The sequence below is a fragment of the Emys orbicularis genome, chromosome 1 (assembly GCF_028017835.1).
Source record: "Emys orbicularis isolate rEmyOrb1 chromosome 1, rEmyOrb1.hap1, whole genome shotgun sequence".
NCBI classification, from domain to species: domain Eukaryota; kingdom Metazoa; phylum Chordata; order Testudines; family Emydidae; genus Emys; species Emys orbicularis.
Genome location: NC_088683.1, coordinates 39,174,921 through 39,192,023, shown reverse-complemented (window position 1 = coordinate 39,192,023; position 17,103 = coordinate 39,174,921). Strand labels below are relative to the sequence as shown.

The 17,103-nt window shown below is 45.2% G+C and overlaps 1 protein-coding gene across 1 annotated transcript in view; it reads left to right on the top strand.

Annotated features, from left to right (window-relative positions):
* The first annotated feature begins 13,054 nt into the window (after positions 1–13,054).
* BRD1 (bromodomain containing 1) overlaps positions 13,055–17,103 on the top strand; it is a 117,087-nt gene continuing 113,038 nt past the window's right edge. Inside the window, exon 1 of the mRNA XM_065423195.1 lies at positions 13,055–13,109. The gene's annotated coding sequence lies outside the window, so the exon portion shown is untranslated. The remainder of the gene's footprint in view (positions 13,110–17,103) is intronic.

Below are 17,103 nucleotides of genomic sequence, written 5' to 3'. Positions count from 1 at the left end.
TCCATTGTGACTGCTCTGGACAGCACTTTGAACTCAGATGCACTAGCCAGGTACACAGGAAAAGCCCTGGGAACTTTTGAATTTCATTTTCTGTTTGGCCAGCGTGGCAAACTCAGCAGCACAGGTGACCATGCAGTCCCCCCCAGAATGTTTCTACACTCCCCCTATCATCTCCGTACCTGAGGTTATTGCAGATTAGAAGGCGAAAAAACGCACTTGCGATATGTTTTCCGAGCTCATGCAGTCCTCCCGCACTGATAGGGCACAGCATAATGCATGGAGGCATTCAGAGGCAGAGGCCAGGAAAGAATTGCTGTGTTTGCTTAACGGCAAAAGTATCATGCCTCGCTAGCGATCCTGCCCGAGCCAGGTCGCTGTGCTACATGCACTCCGTGCTGTGTCGGCTTTGGGCGGGGGCATGACCGCTTTGTGAGTAGGAAGACCATAGATATAGACATAGCATTAGGTAGCTTCTGTAGCTAGAGAAAACATTCCTATGCCTTCGGCAAAGTCTGTGGCAAAAAAAGAGAAGCCCTGTAGTGTAGTGATTATGTTCACCTAACATGCGAAATGTCCCCGGTTCGAACCTGGGTGGAAACAGGTCACTATTCATTTTTCTGACTCCCCTCCTGCATTTTTAGTCTTAGAATAAACCGCACTGTGAAATTTTACTTTGAATTATATCAATTATGAGTTAAATAATATGGAAGCTCTCTCTAAGTTATAGTCTCTGGTTCCTTACCCTTTCAGCTGCTCTGATAAATTAACATTTTTGTTAGGGACGGGAGGAAATTTTCATGAAGCCTTTTATAGGGACTAAATACTATCTAGGACTTTGAAATAATCTTAATGTGGCCCATAGAGTGCAATCCTTCATTCTGGATTTGTCATTCCACAAGTTGAACTGCTCCTTACTACTGTCCAGGCTTCATGAGCCATGGGAGCAAGTGGCAGGCTGGGGTAGGTGCGACCACACGGTAATGCCAGCTGGGAGAGCAGCCTGAGGCAGAAGCCTCCAGCTCACATGTTATTCCAGGCAGGACTGAATCTCCATGAGACTAAATTAAAGAGAATGACCTGGAGTCACTCCCATTCAGTGCTCTAAGAGGAGGATAGCTATGTCCGTCCAGGCACCCCTGATCAACCTCACCGAGATCTGCCAGCTGAGCGGGACCCCGGCTGGCAGGAGCCAGTGGACGGAGCCCCAGACCAGCAGCGGGCTCAGCCCGCTGCCGGTCTAGGGCTCTGTCCATCAGCCCTGCTCAGCCCGCTGCCTGCCTGGGGTTCCGATCATCCAGGCAGGCAGCAGGCTGAGCGGGTCTGGTGGATGGGACCCCGAAAAAAAGGCATGAAAAGATTGTCTGCTGTTGCTTTCATGGAAGGAGGGAGAGAGGGGGGCCTGACGACATGCACCCGCGACAAAGTTTTTGCCCCATCAGGCATTGGGAGCTTAATCCAGAATTCCAATGGGCAGTGGAGACTGCGGGAACTATGGGATAGCTACCCACAGTGCACCGCTCTGTAAGTCGATGCTAGCCGTGGTAGTGAGGACGTACTCCGCCAACCTATGCACTTAGTGTGGACATACGCAATAGACTGTATAAAATCAAATTCTAAAAAAAAATCGACTTCTATAAAATCGACTTAATTTCATAGTGTAGACATAAGTTAAAAATTACTTAGGGTCTTTCCCTATTTTAGCCTCTTCTGATCCTACCTCATTTTTACTGACATTCACTATGTTAGATGTCCAATCACCACCAACCTTCTTGGTGAAAACTGAAACAGAAGTAATTAAGCACCTCTGCCATTTCCACCTTTTCAATTATTCCCCACCTCCTCCCGCCGCCGCATTGAGTAACGGGCCTACCCTGTCTTTGGTCTTCCTCTTGCTTCTAATGTATTTGTAGAATGTTTTCTTGTTACCCTTTATGTCTCTAGCTAGTTTGATCTCATTTTGTGCCTGGGCCTTTCTAATTTTGTTCCTACCTACATGTGTTATTTGTTTATATTCATCCTTCGTAATTTGATACAGTTTCCACTTTTTGTAGGAGTCTTGAGTTTCAGATCATTGAAGATCTCCTGATTAAGCCAGGGTGGCCTCTTGCCCTACTTCCTATCTTTCCTATGCAGTGGGATGGTTTGCTCTTGGGCCCTTAATAATTTATCTTTGAAAAACTGCCAACTGTCTTCAATTATTTTTCCCCTTAGACTTGCTTCCCATGGGATCTTACCTACCCACTCACTGAGTTTGCTAAAGTCTGCCTTCTTGAAATCCATGGTCTTTATTTTGCTGTTCTCTCTCCTACCATTCCTTAAAACCATGAATCCCCTCAGTTCTTAAGTTTCTTATGGGCTTCTTAGGGAACCCAGGCCCACCCACTCCATTAGGTTCCAGTTCAGGGTCCTTAAGCAAGACAGGCAGAATCAGGGCTCAATGACTGCAGCTGTGCCCTGAGCTCCTTCCTATTTCCTCTGGTTTCTGTAGGCTTTTCAGCCTTTTGGGCTGGTCCTCCCTTGTCAGGGTGCTATCTCTGAACAGCTTCTCAGCAGGAGTTTTCTCCAGCCTGCTTGCTCCTCTGGCAGCCATTCCATGCCTCTTCTTCCCAGTCCTTTTATCTTCGCAGCCACTGTGAGGCTGCCAATCAGCACTGGCTAGCAGTATGTTCATAAACCCCTGGGTTTCTTGGCCAACATGGGGTATGTACACCTCATGTCATTTGGCATGACCAGGAATAGGTCTTCTCTGTTTCTTTTCTTGGACCAGCCGCTTGAGAGCCTTTCCACTGCTGCCAACCCAGCCTGTGAAACAGCCCTACTGTGGGACATCTGTGGCACAATTATGGTCCCTGAAAGAAGAGGGATGGGGGGGAGAAAGAGAAAAAAGTCAATAACCCTATCAGTAGTCCATCAATCTCTTGTAATGCTAGGGAATGCAATAATGAACTTAATTTTTGTTCTGTTTTTTATTTTGTCACTTTCTTGTAGGTCATTTTCTTATTAGACCAGAGATGGTAGTGACATCTTGTTAGAATTCACACACCCAATGATTAATGCAGGCAGAGCTTGCAGCAATGCCTATAGTTAAGGTTGCCTAACACTTTTTATTGTAAGACTATTTTTAGTTGCTTATATCTTTGTCATAATTTACCTGCTTCAATTGAAATTTTTCAAGCTGTGTGTCTGCTTTAGATGTAATTTTCTGGATATTAAGTATAAATGGTTCCTATCTTTAAAAAAATTCTTTAATTATTTCATTGAAAAATCTCTAGCATCCCAATGTTCTGGGGCATGCATCTGAAATTTGATGGGTGGAAGGTGTGATGATACACGCCATATTCTTCATGGAAATATGGTTATGATATGAATATGGTATAACTAAGGTATACTTTATGCAAGATGGCTCATGTAAGGTATAATTGGAAAGATTATGATTTACTGAATGTATTTATCCAATTTGTATGCATTTTTGTATCTGTATCTGGGAATATTGACCATGTCTCTGTATTTCAAATGTGCCATGTTGGAGGCCAAACACTGTTAGTGGCTTATTGAGGAAATACATACAAGCACAAGGATTACCTCAGGAACTGTGTACAATAGAAACCTCTCAGAGATAGCTCTACACAATGGGAACTGTTTGACCCAGGTCACAGCAAAAAAGCTTTCCAGCAAGTGGGGAGAAGACATAAAAGAGGGACAATGACAACATGAGGGGACCTCACTCTCCCTACAACAACACACCTGAAATCACCCGAGGAACAAAGACTGAACTGTGGGAAGTGATGGTCCCAGGCTGGAAGGATTTTTAGCCCGTGTAAGAAAGCCTGGGAAAGCCAAGGCAACTTATGCCTTTAAAAAAAAAAAATATCACTCAGGGTGAGAATTTGCTAATTTGTATCGTACCTATCTAGTGTGTTAAGTTCAATTTGCGGCTTTGGTTTATTTACTAAGGTAATCTGCTTTGTTCTGTTTGCTATCCCTTTAACCACTTAAAACCTACTTTTTGTCGTTAAACTTATTTTGTTCATCATTAAACTCAGTTTATGTAATTTCCAAAGGGCGGGGGGGAGAGAAGAAGGAAGAAGTCGTGCACATCTCTTCACATTGAGGAAGAGGGTGGATTTTTGAGCTTGTGCTGCGCAGGGTTTACTATACAGTGCAAGGCAGTATTATTTTGGGTTTATCTCCCAAAAGGGGTGTGCATGGGAGTGCTTGGGGAGTCCTCTCACACAGAGCCGACTTCAATCTGTGTCTGCAGCAGGGTGTGGCCCGACCTGTGTGTGCGGCAAGAGGCCGGAGAGCCTAATTCAGCAGAGCATGGAGTGGGAACCCAGGCTGGTTGAGCAAGAGAGGCTCAGTGAAATCCCAGTACATGAGGTGGCACCCCAGAAGGGGGGTCCAACCCATCACAGAGGGGTGTCATCATAGGTACCTTTTGCTGTCCCTGTGAAACTTAACCCAAATGTGGCAGAATTTAAGCCTCCAAAAATTGCCATTTGAACATGCTTTGTGGAGGTTTGTTAGAGTTTGGGCATGTACATTCGTCAAATAGTCCATCTGCACTGAACATGCTCCCAGTGTGCAGTGGCTGTTCCTGCAATTGCTCCCCCTGAGTGCTGGGGCTGCTGGGTTGTTTGAGTGCCCATTCCTGACAAGGAGACTCTTCTGCTCTCAATGCTGCCCCTGGTGGTACCCAGGCAGCCTAGAGGAGAAGGAAGCATGCTGGATTGAATACATGGAGGTGAGGAGCAGAGTCAGGGATGAAGATACCGACAGGCCATGGGAGAGAGAAGCATAGGGTAACAGGGACAGGACAATGACAAACTGGAGGAATAGAAGCAGAGGTGGACAGGGACAAGCATTCTGTTGAGCTAGCTGGGAATTTTTTGACCCATATTCAAAAATGTTGAATTTAAACTACAATAGGTGCAAAGAAAGTCTACGAGACTGATCAAGGGAATAGAGAGTCTGTCTTGTAAGAGAGGATATAAATACATCCAGAAGATAAACACCAGGGAGGGTGAAGAGCTATTTAAGCTAAAGGACAATGCTGGGACAAGAACAAATATGTATAAACTGACCATGAACAAATTTAGGCTGGCAATTAGAAGGTATCTAACCAGAAGAGTGAGGTTCTGGAACTACTCCCGCAACTCCTGTTGGGAAACTAACACCTTAATTAGTTTTAAGAGAAAGCTTGACAAATGTATGAGTTGGATTGCATAATGGGGTTGTGAAGGTAGGGGGCAGGGCTTGGCCATCTTGGGAGTCCCTTCTGATTTATTAAGTCTTATGTTCCTAAAAGATCATGGTTCAGGGCTTCAGCCTGTCACCTATAGGGACCAGGAAAGGAATCTTCCCCCCACCCCCATATTCTGGGTGGTTTGTTTGTTTGATTTTTGTCTACGTCCTCTGAAACATCAGGGATGGCACAGCAGGAGATGGTATGGTGGATGGGCTGGGCTGATGCTCTGTATCTATGCTGTGAGGATTCTCTCAGGTGCTTGGCTGTCTGGTTTCTGCTTTCATGTTCAGGGGCTAACTAATTGTGATATTTGAGGTTGGGAAGGAATTTTTCCTCAGGTCAGAGTGTCAGTGACCTTGGGGGTTTCCTCTGCAGCGTGGGGAAGTGGTCACTTGCCAGGATCATCTAGGTATATTCAAGTCCTGTCATTGCATAGGCCTCAGGAATCAGTGCACCTCAGTTTCTTCTAGTCTCTGTCTGTGGCACACAATCATTCAATCTCATGAGGCTGTAGTGCTCTGGTCTAATTTTGGTTGTTGGGGTTTGTATGGGGGCAGCAATCTGTGATATACTCAAGGTTAGACTAATTTGGGGATTCCTTCTGGCCCTAAACACTATAATTCCATGACTAAGCTTTTTTTTCCTTTTTCTTCCCTAAATGGTTTCTTGGGTCCAGGCAAAGCAGGGACTTAAACCTAAGTCTCCCACATCACACATGAGTGTCCTAGTCACCTGGCTATTGTAGACTAGATTGTGGGTTTTTTTGGGGGGGGGGGGGGAAGAGAAGAGAAGCGAAGTTTCAAAAGGCCTTGGCTTTATCCTTATGCAGAGTGAAATCTAATGCCCAAATTTCAATTTTTTTTCTCAAAATAGGAACAGGGCGGGGCAGGGGGAGGGAAGGTCAGAAGTAAAGACTCAGATAACTGGAAGGGGACACTGAGCAGAGAACCCCTGACAGCACCCACTGTTCCTCAAAAACATCTAAGGAGTCAATGGATACCACCTAGAGGAACTCTGCTCAGAGATGTAACTGAACAAAGGAACAGAAATACACCCAACAGTCACAGAGCACCCCACCCATAAAACAAAATCAGGGCTTGACAATTCCCTGAGCTCCTTCCTATCTCCCCTGGTTTCTTTAGGCTCTTCAGCATGTCAGTCCAGTCATCCCTTCTTAGGGTGCGGTCTCTGAGCAGCTAGCTGGAAGGAGTTCCTTTCTCCAATCAGCATGCTCCTCTAGCAGCCACCCTACCCAGCTGTTTCCCAGGGTCTTTTATTCTCCCAGCTGCTGTGAGGCTGCCAATCAGCATTGGCCTGCAGTACCTGCATTAACTGTGTGGTTGCTGGACCAGCATGGGGTATATATGCCCCATAACAGGGGGTGAATAAGATTCCTCATGAAGGAATTTCTATTTTTCAGGTTGCTTACTTAAAATCTCAGGAAATTACATTAAAGGAACATTATATGTTAAAGGAACATTAAATTAGCAAGATCAGGAAATATCAGAACTAAGATTGCCCATGAAAGCTTACTTCAGTGATTGAAAACAATATGATTCAATATTTAATTACATGATTACACATTAATGTGTCCACAGGACCCCAAGCATGTTCAGTGTACAAGATAGATAATGATCAGGGAATAAACCAGTGGTATGTGATGAATTTGACTGTTGTCTGTAGAACTCTGGCCTCCTTTGTTGCAGAATTTGGTAGATGTGTAGTGAATGAGACAGGGGACTGCAAGAAGAGAAAGGATGCTCTTATATTTAAGACAGTTGAATGCCATCCTGGATAATTTTATTTTATCCCTGTCTCTGCTACAAAGTTCTTATGTAGTGCTGGGGAAGTGACGACTAATAGCGTTCCCCATTTTCTGGATGCTCAACTTGAGACACCTTGGACCTGATTTGCAGAAGTGCTGAGCACTCACAACAGTAACTGATGTCAGTGGGAGCTGTGTACTGAACACATGAAGTGCTATATAATGTCGAGTACTCTGAAAACTCAGATTCTGCATATCTGAAGTTGGGCATTTTGGAGCAGGAGAAGCGGACACTTCCACCTTTATGTAAGGCTATATCTGCCTTTTAATACACACTAATAGTGGCATTATTAAGAACACAGAGTACTCTTCTCCAAGGCCTGAAGCCTGCTAAATTAGCCCACATTGCTATATTTTACAACAATAAAAATGCATATCTGCTGTAGGGGGTCCCTTGCGTCACATATTTTTTCTCCTGAACTGTTTAGCTACCACCTCCAGATCCTGTGGCTTCTTGCCCCATAATAGATCCTGGGATTCCAGAAATGTGTTTGCCATCTCCTGACCTGGCTCCTTATCCAGCTGGTCAAGTTTCACAAAGCCAGCATTCTCCTACATACACTCCTCACTAAATATGGTTCCTTTTTACTGTACAGAAGCACTTGAGTTGGGTGGAGAGGCAAGCTCTAAGGATTACATAGTTTCATAGAATTTAAGGCTAGAAGGGACCATTAAATCATCTAGTCTGATGTATGAATTTCACCCAGACACCCCTATAATGAGTCCAAAGACGTTAGATAGACCAATGCATTTGAGTCCTCATGAGACTAAACTGTGTGCCATAGGCAGATAACAGGACAGATCACAGTGCCACCAATGCCTGGGGCCTCTGCAAGGGCAGGGAACTGATTAGGTGAGATATGCCCAGATGATCCCAGCAGGCCAGCCACATCCAATGCTGCTGAGAAAGGCAAAAAAACACTAAAACAAGGTCCCTTCTAATTAGGGTGACCATATTTCCCAAAGTGAAAATGGGACACCCCCAGCCGCTCACCCAAGCCTCCCCCTCATCCCCTGGCGCTAGGCTGTTGCCTAGTTGCTGGAACTCTGCTGGCCCCCCACATGATGGAACACTGTCTCCCCCTCCCCAGCCCTGTCTCCTCCTCTATGTGGGGCTGGCATCTCCACTCATCTCCCACACGTTTTTTCGCACCTCACCCCACCTTTTTTGATAAAAGTGGGCATTTGTCCTGTTTGTTCTCGCCAACTGATAAAGTCAGCAAGAGCAAACAAGACAAATGCCCACTTTTAAAAAAGGGGCTGTCCCGGCTAAAATGAGACATATGGTCACCCTACTTCTAATCTGACATGGGGAAATATTCCTTCCTGACCCCAAATCTGGCAGTCATTTTGACTCTGAGCATATGATCAAGACACACCAGCCACAGACATACCACCTCAGGACACTGGCCCACCCTGTCTGGTGTCTTTTCTCCATTTGTGGCCAAACTGATACTTCAGAGAAAGGTAAACAAAATAGAATACATCTAGGCAATTGTGCATTGGGGAAAACATTCCTTCCTGATTCCTGCAGTTGATGACCAACTGAAGTTTTGAAGCCTTAGATGTGATCATAATCATTATCCTAGTGCAGAGTTGCAAGTTTTATGAGTATGTTAAGGGCAATGCAGCAATCCTGTTTCCCCACGGCCCATGAAGGAAAGGGATGAACAGGGATACTCAGGCACAGATTCCAACGGCAGAAAGGAACACAACGACTATGTAGCCTGACCCCCTGCATATACAGGCCATAGAATTTCTCTCAGAAGCTGGATTAAAGCATATCTTTAAAAAAATACCTAATCTCACTTTAAAGACGCCAAAGAATTGTGAATCCGTCACCTCTCCTTGTAAACTGTTGCAATGTTTAATTACCCTCACAGTTAGGAAATTGTGTCTTATCTCAAGGTTGAATGTGGCTGACTTTAACTTCCAGCCGTTGGATCTTGTTATGCCTTTGTCAGCAAGCTTGAGAAGTCCCCCACTATCAGATCTCTTTTCTATGTGTAAGTACCTACACACAGTGATCAAATCACCTTTCAACCTTCTTTCTGAAGAAATTGAGCTCCTTAAGCCTCACATTGTAAGACTTGTTTTCCTGGCCCTGGATCATTTTTGTGATCTCCCATTGAAGTCTCTTCAGTATTTCCACATCCTTCTTGAAGTTTGGACACCAGAACTGGACACAGTAATCACAGTCTTACCAGTGCTCAGTACAGAGGCGAGATTGCTTCCCTACTTCTACTTGATATCCCCCTTTTTATACATCGAAGGATTGCATTAGTCCTTTTTTTGCCACAACATTGCACTGAGAGTTCATGTTGAAGTGATTATTTATGATGTCCCCTAAATTCTTCTCTGGGTCACGGCTTTGCAAGACAGAATCTCCCATCCTGTAGATATAACATGCATTCTTGGTTCCTAGATGTATTATCTTGCACTTTAAAATGTACTTTAACATGTATTTTGTTGGACTGTGACCATTTAATCAGGAGATTCAGATCACTCTGTAACAGTAACCTGTTATCATTATTTACTACTTCACCAACCTTTGTGTCATCTGCAAACTTTACCAGCAAAAATTTTATATTATCATATAGGTTGTTGATAAAAACATCAAATAGTGTTGGACCAAGAACTGATAGTTGATTAACATTAACATTAACAACTACATTTTGAGATTTGCCATTGAGCCAGTTTTAACCCATCCAGTGTGTGCCCTAGTTCTTTGTAAAATGGCTTGTTGTCTGCCCCAAATTGGCCTTTTATTATGCCAGGCCTCATGATATAGGAACTTCAGTCTCTTTACTGTCTCTTGACATTGCTTGGCACTTATAACAATGCCCATTTCAGCCAGTTTTTTGGATACCTAGTCAGGTAATGTGTATCATTTGAGTTCAGCTGTTCCTGGATCTCTTCTTCTCTCCAGATGGATACCAACATCTCCACGGCAACCTCAAGCCAGCTGGCAGCAGGCTTGTAAGATGATTCCTTTGGGACTAGTTGACAATACGATCACATTTGGGTAACAGAAATGGGAAATGGATTTTCATTGTGAAAAATAGTGCATACAAGAACTCTATAGCATGTGCAGTACTTTTTATGGAAGTAAAGGGCTTCTAGGCAACTTGACCCTGACAGAATGGAGTGCAGAAATCAGATCAGAAAGGCCATCTCAGCAGTGATTGGTGCACTGTGGGACAGTAGTAGAAGGACTGTTTATAATGTTGGGATTATTTCGCCAGTGGTATCTGTCCATTCTAGCACGTTACCAGTGGATACTGGCATGGTAGAAGACAACATGACAGATGGTCTTGTGGCTAAGGCACTTGCCTGGGACTTGGGATCTGGATTCAGTTTTTAGCACTGCCACAGATTTCCAAGTTACAAACTGTCTGTGCCTCAGTTCCCTGTCCGTAAATTAAGTATAGTAACACATATTTCACAGGGATAGTTTTACTGTGGAACAGCTTCCATATGAGGAGAGATTAATAAGACTGGGACTTTTCAGCTTGGAAAAGAGACGGATAAGGGGAGATATGGTTGAGGTCTATAAAATCATGACTGGTGTAGAGAAAGTAGATAGGGAAGTGTTGTTTACTACTTCTCATAACACAAGAATTAGAGGTCACCAAATGAAATTAATAGGCAGCAGGTTTAAAACAAATAAAAGGAAGTATTTCTTCACACAACGCACAGTGAACCTGTGGAACTCCTTGCTGGAGGATGTTGTGAAGGCCAAGACCATAACAGGGTTCAAAAAAGAACTAGATAAATTCATGGAGGATGGGTCCATCAATGGCTATTAGGCAGGATGGGCAGGAATGATGTCCCTAGCCTCTGTTTGCCAGAAGCTGGGAATGAGCGACAGGGGATGGATCACTTGATGATTAACTGTTCTGTTCATTCCCTCTGGGGCACCTGGCACTGGCCACTGTTGGAGGACAGGATACTGGGCTAGATGGACCTTTCGTCTGACCCAGTAAGGCCATTCTTATGTTCTTATGTGGGGACAAATCCATTGTTTGTGAGGCATTCAGATATGACGGTGATAAGTGCCATATAAGAACCTAGCTAAACAGACTTTCTTTGAACAAAGATAACCTAATTCAGTGAGTGGTTGTAACATTTGTGAACCATTGGAGCACTTTTATGTGTGGATGTGAGGTGTGTTGCAGTGGTGCTATGAGACCAACCAGCAGTTATAGACTAGGCCTAAGTGTATATTTTACCAGCTTTTCTGCATAATTTCTCTTTTCTACACACATACTTTTTAATGTGATACTCAGGTACTTAATGCCTCTGTTTCCCAAGGAATAACTTTGTGGTTGAGAAAAGCCTGTGGTTCCCCTTCTCACCCTAGAGCTAGAGAGGGCCAGGGCTACAGTTCTGTGCAGTGATACCTCACTCAGGCAAAGCTGTGTGTCTCTCTTGCATGGTGGCTGTGCCAGTGTTGCCAACTTTCGCGGTTTTTTTATTACAACTCTAGTAATTCTGGGATGTTATTTTATCTGTCTCATGAAAACATGATGAAAGGTGCCAACTCACAAATTTTCCCTTATTCAAAATTGCCACCATCCCCTATATTTCCCTCCAGTCCATCTGCATGTGGAAGTGAGGCTGCCCTTAATAAAGTTGGTTGCCAACTCACATTGTTTTCAATAAGACTGAAGCCAGGCCTACAGGCAAAAAAGCTGCCACTCTATGGTCCCAATGGCTAGACAGGACACACGGACTCTGAGGAGCAGCAGGGACACTGAAAAGTAGATGGGGAGAATAAGGGGGAGCAGGAGGCAATTTAGGATTATCAGGGCTGCAGGATGTTGTGAGGGGTAGGAGGGGAGCTGGGGGGGGGGGGCAGCAGAAGACAGTGATTGGAGTGGGAGATGGAGGGGACAGAATAGCAGCTCCCCCAGCCTGGGGGTCAGTGGAGGGGGAGTCAACTCCAAGCAGCCAGGGGAAGAAGTGGTGCCAACTCCCATGAACTGATACTGATCCATGAGTCACAGGATTTTGGTGCCTGCACGAGAAGCTGTTCTGATGACACAAGAGACGCTTCTCAGTAAATCTCCCATCCCACAACTTTCAGGGCTGGGCATGTGGGCAGAGCTTTGTGCAAAAGCCTTGGGACTATGGCCACAGACCTGCCTTGACATGTATATGGCTCTAGAGCTGAGAGAGGATACTGGGATAGGAGGCAGCAGTGGAGGGGAGTCACAAACTGCTGCTGCGGGAACCCAGGTACAGGAGTCCTAGCCCAGCGGGAGATAGAGAAGCCTAGCTGTGGGGTCAAGGCAGTAATAGGAAATGGATAGTAAGGCCTTATATCTAGGAGCCAGAGGGGAAGTTGAGGCTCCCCCTGAGCAGCCAGGAAGAGGTGTGCATTTTGTGTGGATTAAAGGTTGACTTCTATCTGAAAATTTCTCACACCTACAGCCACAAAAGGGAGTGGAAAAGGGTGACCCCCCCCCACATTCTATTTTAGGCCAATCGTGCTTTTGGGGCGCCGACGCATGACTTTGGCTCTGAGGTTGGCAGCGCCGCGTGCCTGTCCGTGTCAGGGAGAGCCGCTTCCCGGCGGCGCGGCGCGGCGCTGCAGCATGGGGCGGGCCCCCTCCCCCTTGCAACACAGGACTGGGCGGGCCCCTCCCCCACGGCGGCGGGGCGGTGCCTGGGACTGGCGCTCTCACGTCCCGTCCCCCGCTCCCCCCGCCGGCGCAGCGCTGTGGTGAAGCCGCATTGTTTGTGCTGAGGGGGGAGGGGAGGTTCTCAGCCCTAGGACGGAGCGCCGAGCCCGCAGCCGGACTGCGACCAGCTCTGCGCCTCCCGAATGCGCCGCGCGCGGCCCGAGCAGGAGCCCCACACCCGCCGCCGGCAGCCCGAAGGCAGCACGGCACCGCCAGCGCCCGCTTGGCCGCCCGGGGCTGCTGGGAGCGGCATCGGTGGAGCCGCCCCCGCCATTAGACCGGCCGCAGCGCCGACCCGGAGACGAGGAGCAGGAGGGTCTGTCAGCCGCGCTCCGGCGGCTCCCACAGCGTGAGTGCGGCCGGGCGGGAGAGCGGGGCCGGCGGCTCGCGGGCAGAGCCGGGCCTAGCGAGCAGGGCTTGGTGGGGGGAGCAGGGGGAGGCGGCCCGGCACAGCGGGCGGGGGAGGGCGCAGCGCAAGCTGTTTTGTTGGACGCCATGTTTGTGGGCCGAGTATTGTCGGGGTGGGGGGTGGGGCGAGGCTCGGGAAGGGCTGGAGCTGACGGGCCTGGGCAGGAACCATTCGCGCGGGGGTGATGGGCGCGGGCAGGAACCATTCGCGCGCGGGGGGGTGTGTGGCTAGAGTGGTGATGGGCGTGGGCAGGAAGTGTTCGTGCTGGAACAGGGTGTGGGAGGGATAAGGGGCCTGGGCAGGAACCATCCATTGCGTGTGCATGGGGGGAGAGGGGAGGGATCTTGGGGAGGAAACCATTCTGGAAGAGCCTAGGTGAGTGCGCCCTTTGGGAGGGCGGCAGGGTGGAGAAGGAGCTAGAGTGGTGAGAGATGCCGGTTTCCTCCTTGCTGGGTTCCGGGAGACCCAGGAAATGTTAGGCTTGGTGATATCAGGTGGGCTAGAGCCCAGGCCTAAAGTGGGTATTTTCATTGATGGGATCAAATTAATTCTTCAGGGTTCAGTCACTGTATTTTCTGTGCATCAATATGGCTAGACTTGAGAGGGTGATCTTACTCTGAAGGCTGAGGCTGCTAGTATCCTCTCTCCACGCTGGAAATGTTTCTGCTTGCTCTCTCTTATGGTCTGGTACTAATGGACTGTTTGTAGCATCCTTGGTAGTTTCTTTGTGTCCATCTCTTTGCGGTGGTCCACAGAAGGATGCTTGTTGAGAACCACGAATGGAATAGGGGGATCTCTCTTCCACGAAGCAAGAGAGCCAAGGACCAAATACAAAGAAATGAGGGAGAAGAAGAGAAGTGAGTGCAGGGTTCACTGCAGGTTTGCAAAAACAATTGGTAGCCTTTACAAAGGTCTGGACAAGTGCTGCACCATAGGTTTAATCTGCTCTTCTCTCACCTATTCTCTTAGCAAACAGTGCTTCAGCCCCATAACTTTCATTGCACAAAAACAACCACATCTTCACATTTTTTTCAAGACAATGGAAACTGTCTCAGCAAATTCATTCTAAGAAAACAATAGCTCTGTGGAGAGCATTTCTTCATCTTCTGCAGGCCTTGTCCTGCTTTAAAAGGAGGAAAGTGCCCCAAACCTGAGTTGTGTAACACATTAGGAATTCTTCCTGTTTTATGGTAAGGTTAGCAACCCTTATTATTATGCTTTTGGATCCAAGGCATTTTTTACTCACCCAAACTAGGCATATGCAAAATTAGGAACGATAATTTCAATACTACTTCCACATGTAGTGTGCTCCCTCCCACACATTTTTACTGTTTTCCCTTTAAAGTGTAAAATGTTAAATTGCCATCCATTTTCAGATTGGGCCCAAACTAATCTAAATGTAAGCGAAGGTGCTTAAGCACGTAAATGATAATTGTCCTAATCTCATTATTGGGAGGTGCCTTTTTTCATCACTTTGTGGTAGACCTCTTCTCTTATTTAGCATTTATGACATTTGCACTAAGTCTGGGAAGCAAGACTCTTGTTCCATCAACAAGATACTCTTGTTCCATCAACTGGTTACCACCGTGTTTGAGAAATTGCTTTTTGGCCTGAAAATGAATACACATTATTGTGTTTTTCCCAATATTAGAATATATAGAACAATGACTAGGATGTGGACAAATGGCAGTGTCTTCTAGAGCAGTGGTTCTCAACCAGGGATCCGGGGCTCTCTAGGGAGCCACGAGCAGGTTTCAGGGGGTCCACCAAAATAAACCAGAGAGCAGGGCCAACTTGCTGGGGCACGGGATTGAAGCTAAAGCCTGAGCAACTTAGCTTTGCAGAGCTGCCTGTGGAGTTGGGCCCTGAGCCATTGCCCTGCTTGCCTACCCCCTAATGCCAGCCCTGGCTTTTAATCTACTCAATATGGAGAAAAACAGTTGTGGCACAGGTGGGCTGGGAAATTTTTATAGCACATGGAGGGGTGGGGGGGCTCAGAAAAAAAAAGTTTGAGAACTCATGTTGTATAGTCAGTCATAATAGCCACTGCCCATCCCTCTTTTCCAGACTGAGGTAATAGGCAGTTACCTCCATGATCAATGTCATTGGTGTTTGAAGCTCTGGTTATGGTGTATATAAACATAGGTTTATATAAAAATGCTCCAAATAGTCATACGTTGGATTATTAAAATTGAATGAAAAAAAAAATCTGTTTACTCTTTACCTATTGTGCTATTTATCATTATCTTACAAAATGAAACTAAATTGATAAATTTCAATGTCAGGTTCTCTTGCACTAACAAATTGATAAATGGCTTTACAGCATTATAAGGGAACAAAGAAATATACATTTTTATTGAAATGTAGAGGGACCATTTTATATTCCCTGTCCCAGAATTTGTGAGATAATTGGAACTAAATTTAGAGTTAAATTAAATTGTCACTCTCTTTATATCTAGTTATTAGACCTACTATAGCAAATATTAGTGTATTCATCTGTTCTGTGGTTGGAAACTGACACGTTCAATGAAATGTTGCTTTACAAACTAATAATACCAATACCTAACTTTAATATAGTGCTTTTCATCAGTAGATCTCAGAGCACTTCACAGTCTTTTAATATATTTATCCTCACAAGCACCTCTATTAAAAGTTTCATGGAAATTCACTAAAGGAGAAAAATCTGTGTATTTTTTTTGTTCATTACCTAAGCACAGTGGAAATCAGATGTTCCCTGTAGTGACTGTGCACTGGATGTTGCTTTTTTGGATTTGTGTTAGAAACATATTTTTAATACAATTGTGTTTGACTTTAACACAAAGTTTGTTAAATAACACAATATTACATCTACAAAACCAAGAAAACTAATTCGGGCTGATCCTTTTTTGGTTGTTGTTGTTAAATGAGGACTTTTTGGGGGGGGAGGGTGAAGATATTGGAAGGGATGTGATCTGGTATTGCCCGCTTGATACATTCCATCTTGCCTTTGTGCTGCAAATCATTAGGTATGTGATTTTTTTGCATATAACTTCTGAAGATGAGCAAAGCATTTTATTTTAGGTTTGCCTTTGAATTTATAGGTTGTAGTAAATTTTGTTTCAACTTTTTATGAAGAAAATAGAAGTATCGTGGAGCTGGTGGGCAGAGAATTGATGTATGTTTGCCCCAATGTTTTGGTAGGCATACTATCACTGACTGAAATATTTATTCTGCAAACTGTACTCACTCCATCGTGTGTAATTCCTAACTTGATCGGTGCTGGTATGGTCTAGCTAACAGGTCAGATTGATGGCCATGGGAGCTTAAGAAATCAATTATAGGGGGAGCAAGAGCTTTGCTGTTGGTAGGGTTGAGACTTGCTTACTGTCTAACAGCTGGTTTTCAAAGTGCTCTAAAGATAAATTAATATAAAAGAATTACCATGACTTTCAGATGCCAAGTTGAGTTTGCAGAGCTGACAGGGAGAAAATTGTCTTTCATTTGGTCAGCTGATCAGACCTGTGCTGAAAAAGATACAAACATGGAAGCCAACAGTTTTATTTTTAGTAATCTTTCAGATTACCAACTGTGTATGGACCAGTCTGGTCAGGATGCTTAGTTTTCCATTTTTACAATCTTCTTATCACAGCTTCCTTTATGATACAGATGCAATACTTTATTCCAGTAGACCTTGAAGCTAAAAATGAGTGTTTCTTTTCCTAGGTCACTGGGTCAAATCCAGCCCAAGCTGGCTGTGTATAATTTTAAAGTTAATGGAATTTTAGCAACCCTACTACAAGTCAGAAAATGCTGATTTACTCTTGAGAATCAATCTCTGAATATAGCATTGGAAGTTTCTTTCAGGTCAGATGTTCATTTTAAAAGTGATTTTTTTTTTTTAATTGGCAGCCCCAAAAACCCAGTCTGGGAGCTAAAATTAAAGTAGTTCTCAATT